Below are 14,629 nucleotides of genomic sequence, written 5' to 3' on the forward strand. Positions count from 1 at the left end.
GCTTTGGGATTCGATATGTAAATTACATTCATGTTTTCAATTCAATCTTAAAATATATTGATGGTACTAACAAATTTTCATGTTTTTTTAACATATTGATGTCGCTTTGCACATGCTACGCCGCCAACGCCACTTTTACCATGCTGCATTTCGGCAGGATGCTGCGATCATGAACACCACTTTCCCCCAGGTGTGCCTAGGTCATTGGAATCATTTCAGAGAGACCGGCACTAAGTATACATGGGACGACGATGTGCTGAGAATGTTGAAGGGCGATGATAATCAATTCCTTGTATCATGGCAAAATGTGGGTGAAGTATATTTTGCCTTGCACGTCGAGAAAGCCGCACATTGGATCGCCATTGAAGTCTCCATTCCAACGTGGTGCATCGACATTTATGATTCCAACCATAGCGTGCTCAGTCCCACTCTGATGGAGGAAGCGATCAAGCCTTGGTGCTTATTGTTGCCTTCGTTGTTATGGTGTTCTGGCATGTTTGACGACCATGAGGACCTCCAGGTATATCCTGAGCAGAATACAAAGCCTTTTTCATATTGTTGTATTCCTTCGGAGGAGTGTCCTCAGACTAAGACAAGGTATTCCCCTATTTAATTAGTGTATTTTGAAATCTGAAAATTAAAATTATTTTTATCTTCTATTGACACAAAATCAATTATATGCAGTGAGGATTGTGGTATGTTTGCCATCAAACATATCGAGCATCTGGTTGCCAGGCTACCACTCGATACCGTTATCGATGAGAACATCCAGCATTTCAGGACCAAGTGGTGTGTGGACCTATTCTATCAGAATTTGTCCCCGTGATGCTCTTTACATTTTCGTCTTACACATCTTGTATAATATACCATATAGTTAGTTTTGTATATTATTTTTTTATCAAACAATATTTTTTGAAAAAATTATTAAATAAAAAAGTACTAAATTCACATAATGTGTCTGCCTCGACATCCAAACCAATAAATTATTAGAAGAAGTACTCCATATAATAAATGCAGCAAAATCAATTAAATAATTACATAACACAATATTTTAAATCCTAGCCTTACATGACTTCCTATTGTGCCCACTACCACCACATCTGCTACACTTACGTGGCTTGACAATCTTTTCCTCGCGTGAAGTATAGCGATTTGTCTTTCGCCTACCCACTTTCTGCTTCCTGGGCCTTCCTACAGGGGTTTTCTCAACGGGGACGCCGACAACCGTATCTCTGATGTGATCAGGGATTACCCATTCATCCTCGTTCCCAACAGGGTAAATAGTATCTTTATAAGTGTCCTTCAATGCCTCAATTCTATAGTAAGGGGAACACAATGAGTAAATGTTTATGCTTCTTTTTCTAGCTACAGCAAAAGCATGTACACAGGGTATCCCAATGGTTTGGAACATGCCACAAGAGCATGATTTTGTGGTCAAGTTCACCTCACCATCACCATTACCATCGACCACAAGAAATTCGTGATGACCAAGGACTTTGACATCTAAAAAAATTGCTTTTATCACCTATTTGCTTCAAATCCTTTTCCATCTCAGGTGATAACACAATTGTTACTTTTGCAGCTCTTTCACGTCTATCTGCAAACCAAGACTGAAGAGTGAATCTTATGAATTCAAGAAAAGTGGCGACTGGAAAGCTCCTTGCCTCCTTGGTCTTATTGTTAAAGCTTTCTGCGTAGTTACTCGTCATGATATTGTATCAGTTACCAGGAAAGTAAGCGCTACTCCACCTTTCAAAGCCAATTCCCTCTAGATATTGAGCAATGGGCGGATCAATTACCTTAATCTTGTCAAAGAACTTGTGAAATTCCGTTCTTCGAAATGCGTACGCTGCACACCCCATGATGTCTTACACGTGGTCAGTTTTGAATTTTGCCACAACATTCATACAGATATGATGGTAACATGCACCGTGATACGCATCTGGGAACACGAGCTCCAAAGCATGATTAATGCTTTTATGCCTGTCTGATACAAAAGCAAGGTTCTCAATGTCCCCTATGGCTTCCTTCAATTTTCTCATGAAATAAGTCCAAGAGTTATGGTTCTCACTGTCCACCAATGCAAACGCAATTGGAAATAACTGGTTGTTTGCATCCAATGCAACAACACAGAGCATGTGGCCACCATACTTATTCTTCAAGAATGTGCCATCCACACAAATTACAGGACAACAGTACTGGAAACCATGCCTAGAAACACCGAGGGAAAAGAAGCAATACAAGAAACGACCATCTTCTGCTACAAAATCAGTAATTGTACATGGGTTCTTATGCTCCAACTGACACAGGTATCCAGGTAACTTGGAGTATGATTCCTCAGGTGTCCCTCTGACATACATAAGAGCCTTTTCTCTGCATCTCCATGCCTTCTCATAGCTCATTTCGACCCCAAAATGGTGCTTAATGTCCTCCCTTATGTTGTTTTCCATGTACCGAGTACCATCGGTAGCAAATTTACTCTTGATTAGGTGCCCAACAACCCATGATGATGCTTGACTGTGGTCCTTATCTTAAATTTCTTGTGAGCAAGTGTGTACTTCATTGTATACAGTAATCTCAAACATTTCAGATCGCATTTTTTTCTTACCCCTCAATCTCCAACCACAATCAGGATCCTTGCAGGTAATGTACCACACATCAGTCCCAGATTTCTTCACCATAAACTCAAAATTATTCTTCATCGCAAATATGGATGCTTTGGGTTTCAATTCAAGCTTGTTCTGAAAGAACTTCCCAAGGTGCAATTCTCCTGAAGCTTTGTTGGTTGAGGAATGATGTTGATGTGAGGCCTCTATATCCTCTTTGGTGAACATGGGAGCACTCCATGCTCTACGATCTTCACCTAAGTCCAATGGAGAACTCCATCTAAAACTATCATTGGTTCTACTTGGACCTGGACAACTACTGCTGGTCCCAGGTGTTTGCCGATCTTTTATTATGCGCTCCTCATCTACCATAACATCTGAACTCTATGTTGGAAAATCTGCCCTAACATCTGGCCCACCAAGATCTGTTGCATCAGCAACAGGATCGTCGTTTACATAAGGATTGTAGCCATAGGGATCGTACTCCGTCATGTCATGCACATATGACGGATCTCTAACCGGGATATCATCATGGACTATGACATCTGGATTTGTCTCGGGAACACATGTTCCAACATTACCTTGAGTTCCTTTGAAACCATTACATGGAGGAGAAATGTTCTCTTCAAATCGAACTTCTTTATTAACGTTGGCAGAAGCCGATGCATTTCTTGTTGGAAAAACTCATTGCATGATCTTTATTTATTTTCATGCAATTTACATATTATCAAACAAACATGCAAATTCCTAGAACATGCTCCTATGAAATTGATACAAATACAGAGTAAAGTAAAAACTTACATTACGCAACGGAACTGGAACAACTCCATCCTTCAATCTCTCTAACCCTTGATTCCTTTTTGTAGCAGAGTATTATCAAGAGATTGAACATGTAACGACCCAAATTTCCTAATAAGGTTTAGGACCTTGATTAGGAGGCCGGGAGGGCCATAATTGATTTATTGTGCTATTATATGAATATATGCATGATTATGTGGGTCATATTATTATATGATGATAAAGGCATGCATGGGGTTATATACTCTGTTGTGAGGGTATTTTGGTAATTTGGCTCATTGAGAGCGTAATTGCATACTTGTGTGTATATTGGTAGACTAATGTTGAGACCACATTATTATGTGGGTATGTTCGCAGCTTGTGGCTCGAGGCGATCCTAACAAGCGGTTTAGCGGGAAAGTCATAGCGGGGATTTATACCCAGCTCGGGGTGAGCCTGGAGATGTATCTGGGAAATTGGAGAATATATTGGAGACGATTTGATATTGAGAAATGTAATTGGTGATTAATTGGGTATTGGAAATTAAGCAGTAAATATTAAAGACATTAAAGGAGTTAGTGGGAATTGGGAGCAATGACCAAAATGCCCTTAGGATGATTTAAAGGTTTAGTTATTATTGGGAGGGCAAGGTGGTCATTTGGCTTATTAAAGGATAGACTATATTCTGCTTTATGATATTAGTGGAAGTTGTAGATTAACTTTGAAGCTTAAGGAAAAGAAAAGAAGAAGGAAAGAAAGAAAAACAGGACACTTAGAGTTATCTCTCTCTCTCTCTCATTCGGCTGGGTCATTTCTTCACCATTCCTTGTGGGTTTTGGAGCTGGACTTCCAGAGTAAGCTCAGGATGGAGCTTAGGGCTAAGGACCTTGGTGAAGCTAGAAGAATTAGCAGGTTTTAGCCAGTCAATTGAGGTAAGCTTTAAGGTTTCCTGATGTGATTTTCTGGGTTTTAATGAGATGGTTTCTAAGTTTGAGTTTTGGATGGAATAAAGGGATGTGAACCTGAAGAGTTGAAGGGCTTGAGGCTGGTTGGATGCTAGGAATAACCTAAGGTCGAAATCCTCCATAGAAGGTAACAAGCTTTGGCTTTGATGTTCTAAGTATCTGAGTTTCTGGTTGAATCTTTCATTTCTTGAGTTCAATGTTTGTTTTTCTAGTTTGATGATGCATGTGGTTAGGTCTTGTGTTATTGAGTTGTATGGGGTGAGATATAGGTGATGGTAGACTCAATTTGGTGTGTAATTAAGGGTTGGAAGGGTTCCAAGGGGTTTTGGTTCGAGGAAAGTCGAAGAGGGGCGCTACAGCGCTAGGCTAGGGCTTTCTGGGCGTTTTGGTTCTGCCTGTAGCGCTATAGCGCCCTCCTTAGAGCGCTGTAGCGCTACCCTCTCTCCAGGAAGGAATTTTTGAGTTTTTCTTTAGGGTTTTTTCCCGGAGGCTCGGGGTTTGATTCCACCACCCCGTTTGGTGGAATTAGGGCTTCCCGGGGGCTCGAGATTGGTCCCAAGGCTAGGTTTTGGATTTGAAGTTTGGTGGTGATTCTGATCTATGGCTGTTACTAGGTACGCGCTAAGGCTCAAGCGGGATCGTGCTTGGGGATCAATTAAACGAGCTAGCGAGATCTAAAGGTAAGAAAGCTGCACCTGATTATTTGGTTAGGCTGGGACTAAGTGTTCCCTATGTTTGAATGCATTGTTATGTGAATGTGATTAACCGTGTGGACACGATGGGACTAAGAGCTCCCCATATTTGTATATCATGTCATGAGATGGTATTATTATGCCATGGGACATGCAATAACCGGCCTAAGGGTGTCGGAATCAATATTTGCGCACAGGGCGCGGCTCAGCCACTGGTAGCTGAGGCAGTTTATTTATCACTGAGCCCGGTTAAGCTGGCCGGAGTCAGTGAGTATTACACTGAGGGCGGCCCAAGTGAGCTGAAGACAGTATGTTAAATAGAGGGTGCGACTAAGGGCGCTGACCCTGAATATCATTTGATGGATGTGATAAATTGTTGATTATGATCGTGAATATTGTGTTATGAACATGATTTGTTGGCTGTCTGGATGACAAACTGTTAATCTGTTGTGTGTTATCACTGATTGGATAAATGTTATGAAATGCTGAATTCCTGGTTGTGCATTGTGGGATATTTGATAAATGATGTTGATCTTGCTATGTTATCATGCTTTCTTGCTGGGCCTCGGCTCACGGGTGCTACGTGGTGCAGGTAAAGACGAGGGTATGCTGAATCAACCATGAGTTGGAGAGCTCTGGGGGCGAGGTGTACTTTGTCAGCTGCTCGGCTGCCACGGTCGAGGAATTGTGCAGGGACGGAAACCTAAAATGTATATTTTGCCATTAGAGTGGCTTGAATTATTTGTAACTCTCGAAATTTGCTGTAACTAAGTCATCTAAACCCTGTTTTGAGTTTCCATGTATTAAACTGTCATTTTCTAATAAAAACAGCCTGTTTGTGACCAAAATCTTTTATTCCTAATCCGTTGATGACGTTGAATTCACATTTTGTTTAAATGACTTGATTAGCAGGTCTTGCACTATTTTTAAACACACAGTGTAACGGTCTTGGTTATCCAGGGCGTTACAGAACAAGATCAGCAACACAGTCTTCCTCACCAAGCCTTTGATTAACCTAGAACTAGTGTGGGCTGGTTCTCAACACATGAGATAGAGATCTTGCAGAGAAGAAGAAGCGAGTGGCCAAGAAAGGTTAGACTGTCTAGGTTTTCACTTACCAAATCAACTGAGACTGACTTGCTTCCTTATGAAAACCCTAGATATCATATTCCTTATATAGGCAACTTAATGGGATTTATTTAAATTTAAATTAATTAAAAATAATAAACAAAAATAAATGCCTTGGGCTGCCATAAATGGACTTGGGCCCAATCTCTTTGTTTTGAATTTAAATCCCAATTGGGCCTAAATTCAAAACCTTTTATTTATTTATTTTTAATTAATTAATTAAATCCTTATTCAAATTAACTAATTATAATTTGAAACTTGATTTAATATTATTTATTTGTATTGATACCAATTTATCAATATTAATAAATTTACCCAAAGATTCTCTTTTATTCTCTAAATCTCATATCTCTGTAAATTTTCCAAAATTGACCTAGTCAACTTTAAAAATCCTAATTGATAATTAAATCAATTAATTGAGACATTCTAGATGATTTACTCAAAGGTGATGCGGGGACCATGGATCCATGAAATCAAGCTCCAACAAGTTACCGTGAATTTATTTACCAATAATTTCACTACCTTATTAATTCCTCGTGACTCCACTATAGACTCGGAATTGAACTCTTGAATTCATAGAACGTATTTTCAAAACCATAAATACGTTATCCATTGTTATAACCATTACAATCAGTCAATCCTCTATCGATGACTTACTAACGAGCTGGGTGCAAATTACCGTTTTACCCCTCATCAGTATTTTATCCTTAACTCCCACTAAGTTCCTTATAAATGATATTTCTGTGAACTTAATCACAGAAATGAGATCTCAATCATTTAACTTTTTGAACAAAGCAATTAAGGAAATCATCTTTTCACTTCTCATACAGAAGTTATAGATTTCGTTATTATGAATAATACTCCCACTCAATTACACTAATAAATCTCCAAGATGTAAGTATGGGCTAGACCGTAGGGTAAGCTGGTAACGAACAAGTCAAAAGATTTAAATAATATAATTAGCAGAATATTATCACTCAGAATTAAGATCGACTTAACATATGGTAAACTTTGTGACATTGATTAGATTTGATAACAACGATACTTATTTATCAATCAATAATCAATATCGGTCCTAGTCCGATGTAACTAAATACATCCGATCTTATCTACTTGGTCGATGCCTTGGATAAGACATCACACCCTGAATGTGTAAGTAGATCATATCGTAGATTGCCTAATCAGTGAAAATCCAATGCACTGATCTAATCTTAGGACTCGTTCTTTTGAACATATAATTACAACTATAATCCACTGTGGCCTAGTCACTATAATTGTAACTATACATATGTTCAGGATTTTATAAATGTTTGTATTATTTCAATAATCATGTAATAAAACAAGTAAGCAACACGGTTTTCAAACTAAATGATTTCTACTACTTTTATTGATAATATGAAATCGTGCTACATGTCCGACATGGTTTTATAAGGGCATAAAACCCAACATTTCTTACACCTCCCTTCGTAATCAATGTCACACATAGAGGAATGAGCTTCTCTACAGATTTCAATGCAAACCTAATGAATGCACACACATGCCTATCATTTTTTATAACGGTAGGTTTGACGGATTGTGATAGGCATGTGTACGAGACCTCAATTTTCAAGTCATGCACACATTTATCTACTTCAAGCTCATCGTACAGAATGTCAAGCAGTTGCTCATACGTCACACCCTTCTCCACGGGCAGAACTTGATTTTCAGCATCTCTAGAAATCCAATCCCTATTTTCGATTTCCCAAACACCATTGAATGCAACAAATACGGAAACAGTCGAATCTGCAACAAAAAAAAAGGTCAAAGAGTTAAACTACAACATAAAACAGAAAATATCGATATATGTCGAGTCCTATCGATGTCACACATATCGAGTACAGTCGAGGACTATCGAGGCAAACAATCCAATAAAATTCTTATACACCTATTGAGTTTTATCGAGTACAATCGAGGACTATCGAGGCAAACAATCCAATTAAACTCTTATACACCTATCGAGTTTTATCGAGTTATTAAATCCAATTAAACTCTTATACACCTATCGAGTTTTATCGAGTACAATCGAGGACCATCGAGGTATTAACATCCTAACACTTTCGAGGCACGTCGAGGTCCATTGAGCCAGCATGCATGCAACACATCGAGACCTATCGAGTTTCATCGAAACTCATCGAGACCGGAAAAAAATCCAGAAAAAAACGCACGAAGTATCCAAAATTCATTCCGACAGTGAAAAATTGCAATAAAACATGAAGGCATACACAGATCTATTCGAAATAAGACAAGTAATGTAATCAGACAAGTTTCCTCACTACATATAACAAATATATACTTACCCATACGATTTTTTCCCCTAGATCCGAAATCCAAAATGAAGTTTCTTGACTTGAAAGGACTCACAACTTGCCCCTAGATCTGAAATGCAAATTAATGGTGGGTGACTTTTTTTGTGTGTACGAGAGTTTGAGAGATAGAGAGGGAAAACATAAGAGATAGAGAGTGAAGACTATGAGAAAAAGAGATGGAAAATTATGCTAGGGGTATTTTGGGTAGTTACGTCATTAGTAGCACCAAAATGAGAGTTATATAGGGATAGTGTAACGCCCTGGTTACCCCAGAACAGTTACGGTGAATGGTGGACCGGAAATTTGACCCGCTACCCGAGTCCTTTGGTCAAAAACATGCTATAAGTGTACTTAACAGGTTAAGGTGAAAAACTAATAAAAAGGAAATGGATATTTTCATTACAAACTGCTCTACTGAGCAAATCAAAACATTTACAAGTTGTTCCCAGTACAAAATGGTCATTACTGTTCAAATTTACAATCCCGCCGACCTAAGCGGCAAAATAGGGTAAACCCCCTAGTTCCTCTGAGAACGCCTTGGTCGTGGTGTTCAAGCGGCCACATATGTACACATCACCACCTAAGCTCTCCACTCAAGGCTGGGTGAGCTTTTCTTTCCCTTTACATGCACCACATAGCACCCATGAACCAAGGCCCAGCAAGAAAACATAATACAGCATGATATAATATCAATAATGATCATAATAACCATCCAGGACTACCAGTCCAAACAAGTAGGTGACAGTCACAAAAGTCACAATAGTGGGTACAGCCCCCTCTAGCCATGTGACGATAGTGTCACTCGGGCTTAACTGATAAGTGAACCTTTCATACAGTTTGAATAGGATAGGTGTATGGTGAATAGTCACCAACATAACCTTCCTCATGACCTTAGAGTCATAACCCTGGAACAGCGTTCCCTAGCCATGTGACAAACAATCACCAGGGCCATATGCTCTGGCTCTGAATAACTGGTCTTAGACCAGACAAGCGCTTATAAGTTCATCGACCTTAGGGTCGGTCCAGCGTTAATACCCTCATTCAACACTGATATCGATTAGATCTAATCTTCATTTGGCTCGGCGTTCATGACGCTATGCCATTTCTGACTCTTAGGTCAGTGTCCTTGACTAGTCAGTGCCATATACAAGTAATCAACATTCACCAGCATTTAATATGCAATCCATGTCCACATTTATCAACCAACATGCCTCAATAACAATCACGCATGTCATATATACACAGGGTGCAGTTTTCTTACCTCAGATTCGAGCTAGAATGATTAAAAGAACGACCCATGAGAACGATCAACATTTAGTCCTTTAGCGGTCACCTAGTCATAACCAAACACGAGACATCATTAATAATAATGATCAACATAGGTTTCCACACCAATATCTAGCCTCCGGAAGATCAATCCCAACTAATCCAAGTAATAGGTGTTATATTATTTCATATAATATAATATTAGATTAAATAATGTGACAAAATGTGATTTGTCACACCTTGTAACATATTATTGAGAGTCACAAAATTGGACACATGTGTGTGTCCAAATGTGACATATTTTGGAGTTACAAAATCAGTTACAAATTTGTAACTCCCAAATATTACCCAATAATGTGTAGATTTGATATTACACATTTTGATTTGAATTTCTTAAAGCCATATGTGAAATATGGTTGTTAGAGATGTGATTTTAACTCCCATAATGTGTATGGAAGTTACAAAATCAAGTGGGAATGAATTTGGAACGTTTTGACAAAGTTGGAAAATTGGTTGCTGAAAAAACGTCTTAGGCCGCGGCCTGAGTTTTTCAGGCCGCGGCCCAAGAGGCAAAAACACACCGTGGGCCGCGACTCGTGTTTTTCAGGCCACGGCCTAAGCGGCTGACAGCATTTTCCAACTTCGGTTTTTATCCAATTTTGAACGTTTCCAATAGCCAAGTAACTCCCAAACCTCTATTTTAATTCCATAAAACATCCAATTAATCATTGGTAACAGCCACGGGGGTTGGTGGAATTTGAAATTCAAAGGGCGTCTCAAAACTCTATAAATAGAAGCCTAATGCTCACTTGTAAGACACACCATTTTCCATCCACAAAGCACTTGGCTGGAAAATACACCAAAAGGCTTGATAATTCCAGAGAGCTATTTCCTAGAGAGATCCCTTAGTGCTTAGAGAATAGGGGGAAATAAGCTTTTGGACAAAGGTCTTGAACCTTGTTCAAGTTGGTGATCCCCACTACTCTACACTTTGGTTGTGTGAGAGTTTGTTTGTGTTTTACATTCTTTTGTTCTTCTTATTTACTTGTATTGTTATAGTATTGAGTTTGTAATCTTCTTCTTCTACATCTTTCTAGTTAGTTGTATTTTGAGCAATTGAGTTGTAATATTTATTTAATCAATTACCTTGTCTATTGTATTTTTGCATAGAGTTGTATATTGGTTTTTCCATATTTCCATTAAGTAATAACATATATTCTCTAACAATAGGAACACTCCCGAGGCCTATAGCTAAGTTCCCGAGGTGAAAACGAGCAAATGGGGTGAAAACAGGGCAAGGGCTGCGGCCCTGGCACCTTGGGTTGCGACCCCCAACTTTGGGCCATTCCCAAACGTATTTTTAACACTCCAAAGCCTCCAAAATCATACCTAAACATTCCCCAATCATCAAAACAAATTTCCCAAGCTTCCCAAAGCTCCAAAACCCTCAAAACCCAAGGTTCAAACAAACCAAAAACTTAACAATTAACAAAATCAATTCAAAGCTTAGAAACTCGGAAAAACTCAAAACTTAAACTTCGATTACCTTCGATTGGGTTGTTTTCCGTCAAATCCTTCGGTTAAGAAGGTCCTAATCTTTCCTAGGATCGCTATGCCTCGATCCTCGCTTGATTCCGACTCCTAGAACTCGAGATATCTTCGAAAATGCTCAAACGGTAAAACGAACTATCGAAAGGGAGAACGAGAGGTTTTCTAATCGTACGTTCTATCTGACAGTTACTTCAAACTTAAGTAACCTCAAATAAAACCTAATGCTCGGGGTCCCAAAAATACCCCTGGGGACATTATAGTCAAAACCTCTGAAATTTCACCCTGATCTCAAATATTCCCAATTTATCATCAAATAAATATTTCTACTACCCCAAAATTGACCCCGTTATGAAAAAACCGCTAATCCATTATATATGACCGTCTCATGCTGAATAGCTCGAATATATCTCCATAATAATTGAATCTCATTCACAAATCAAGTTATGCACCCAAATACACATATTCACCCTCAATGGGCCAAATGATCAAAATAACATAATTATTCAAATGTGGACCCACATGCACGCATATATCATCATATCACAATATAATTCACATATACATGCATAATATAATTTAATGGCATAATTAAACAAGTATGGCCCTCCCAGCCTACTAATCTCGCCATTAAACCATATCGGAGAATTCGGGGCATTACAACTATCCCCTCCTTACAGAAATTTCGTCCTCGAAATTTACCTGAACAGCTCGGGATACTGATTCTGCATGTCTGACTCCAGCTCCCAGGTCGCTTCCTCGACCTTGTTGTTCCTCCACAATACCTTAACCAAAGGTATCGTCTTGTTCCTGAGGACCTCATCTTTTCTGTCAAGTATCTGGACAGGTTGTTCCTCATAGGAGAGATCTGCCTCAAGCTCCAGATCCTCATAGCTCAAAATATGATTAACATCAGGCACATACCTCCGAAGAGCTGAAACATGAAATACATTATGCACAGCAGACAAAGCTGGAGGCAAAGCCAACCTGTAAGCCACCTGACCAACCCTCTCCAGGATCTCAAATGGACCTACATATCTGGGGCTCAGCTTGCCTTTCTTCCCACACCTTCTCACCTCTTTCCATGGCGAGACTCTAAGGAAGACATAGTCTCCTACCTGGAACTCCACGTTCCTACGCTTGGGATCTGCATAGCTCTTCTGTCTAGTCTGAGAAGTAAGCATTCTAGCTCTAATCTTCTCTACGGCCTCATTGGACCTCTGAACTGCCTCAGGACCTAAGTATCTCCTTTCACCTGTCTCATCCCAATGAATGGGAGATCTACATTTCCTACCATACAACATCTCATAAGGTGCAACCCGAATGGTACACTGATAACTGTTGTTGTAGGAGAACTCTATCAAAGGCAGATACTTACTCCAAGATCCACCAAAGTCCAGCACACATGCTCTCAGCATGTCTTCCAATATCTGGATCATCCTCTCAAATTTCCCATCTGTCTGAGGATGATAAGCAGTACTGAACTTCAACTGCGTCCCCATGGCCTTCTGCAAACTCCCCCAAAACTTGGAAGTAAAAGTGGGGTCCCGATCTGACACGATCGACCTTGGCCAATCTCTGACCGCTTCGATCTTTGCTGGATCCACTTTAATCCCCTCCTTACTGACAATATGTCCAAGAAAGGATACCTGAGACAACCAGAACTCACATTTCTTGAACTTAGCAAACAATCTGTGTTCCCACAGTCTCTGTAGAACCAATCTCAAGTGATACTCATGTTCTGACTCTGACTGAGAATATACCAGAATGTCATCAATAAAGATGATCACAAACTGGTCCAAATAATCCTTGAACACCATGTTCATCAGATCCATAAAAGCAGCAGGGGCATTAGTCAATCCAAATGACAGAACTAAAAACTCATAATGCCCATACCTGGTACGGAAAGCAGTCTTGGGTATATCTCCCTCCTTGACCCTCAACTGATGATAACCAGAACGAAGGTCGATCTTTGAGAATACCTTCTTGCCTTGCAACTGATTGAACAGATCATCTATCCTTGGCAAAGGATACTTGTTCTTAATTGTCAGCTTATTCAGTTCCCTGTAATCAATACACATTCTCAGAGAACCATCCTTCTTCTTTACAAACAAAACTGGTGCACCCCAAGGTGAAAAGCTAGGTCTGATAAAACCTAAATCTAACAGTTCTTGCAACTGTACTTTTAATTCTTTCAACTCAGCTGGGGTCATTCTATAAGGCGCTCTAGACACTGGCTCCGTCCCTGATGCCAGTTCTATAATGAACTCAATTTCTCTATGCGGTGGCAATCCAGGCAAATCTTCTGGAAACACATCCAGGAACTCACAAACTAACCTGGTATCCTCTGGTCTCACTGGCACGACCTGGGTGGTATCAACCACACTGGCTAAGAATCCAATGCAACCTCTTTGCAATAAATCCCTAGCCCTCAATGCAGAAATCATAGGAATGCGAGGTCCATGAACAGTACCAACAAACACAAAAGGATCCTCTCCTTCAGGCTCAAAGGTGACCATCTTCCTTCTGCAGTCAATGGTTGCCCCATACTTTTCCAACCAATCAATACCCAATATCATATCAAAGTCAGTCATAACCAACTTTATTAAATCCACTGATAACTCTCTGCCCTCTACTGTCACTGGCAAATATCTGACCCATCTCCTGGATACCACTAACACTCCAGTGGGTAACAAGGTACCAAACCCCACAGCATAAAAATCACAAGGTCTACACAGTCTATCAATAACACTACTAGCAACAAAAGAATGTGTAGCACCGGAATCAATCAACACATTATAAGGGGTTCCGGCACTAAGAAGCTGACCTGTAACAACTGAGGGAGAAGCCTCAGCTTCTACTTGAGTCAACGTGAACACTCGAGCTGGGGCCGAGCTGTCCGCCTTTCTGGGTTCTTCCTTCCTTGCCTTAGGGCAATCCTTTTTAAGATGACCTGCTGCTCCACATAAGAAGCAGGCCTTTGCCCTACATTCTCCCAAGTGATGCCTCTTGCATCTAGGGCACTCAGGATAAGACTTCCAGGCTTCACCACCTCCTGGACAACCCATAGAAATACCATGGGGCCTCCTGTCAGGACCTGGAACTGGGAAGGTATCAGGAACCTTCCTCTTCTGATCACTAGGGCCAACACCCCTACCAGAACCCACAAATGGAGGACCTGGCCTCCTGAAATCCTTTCTCGCTGCACTGTCACGCCAGATCTTGATCTTTGCACTCTTAGCTGTGAGTGCCTTCTCCACCACCTGCGCATAAGTAGTAACCCCTGCCACAGTGGTGATACC

Source organism: Humulus lupulus, chromosome 7, assembly GCF_963169125.1.
Source record: "Humulus lupulus chromosome 7, drHumLupu1.1, whole genome shotgun sequence".
In the NCBI taxonomy this organism is placed as follows: domain Eukaryota; kingdom Viridiplantae; phylum Streptophyta; class Magnoliopsida; order Rosales; family Cannabaceae; genus Humulus; species Humulus lupulus.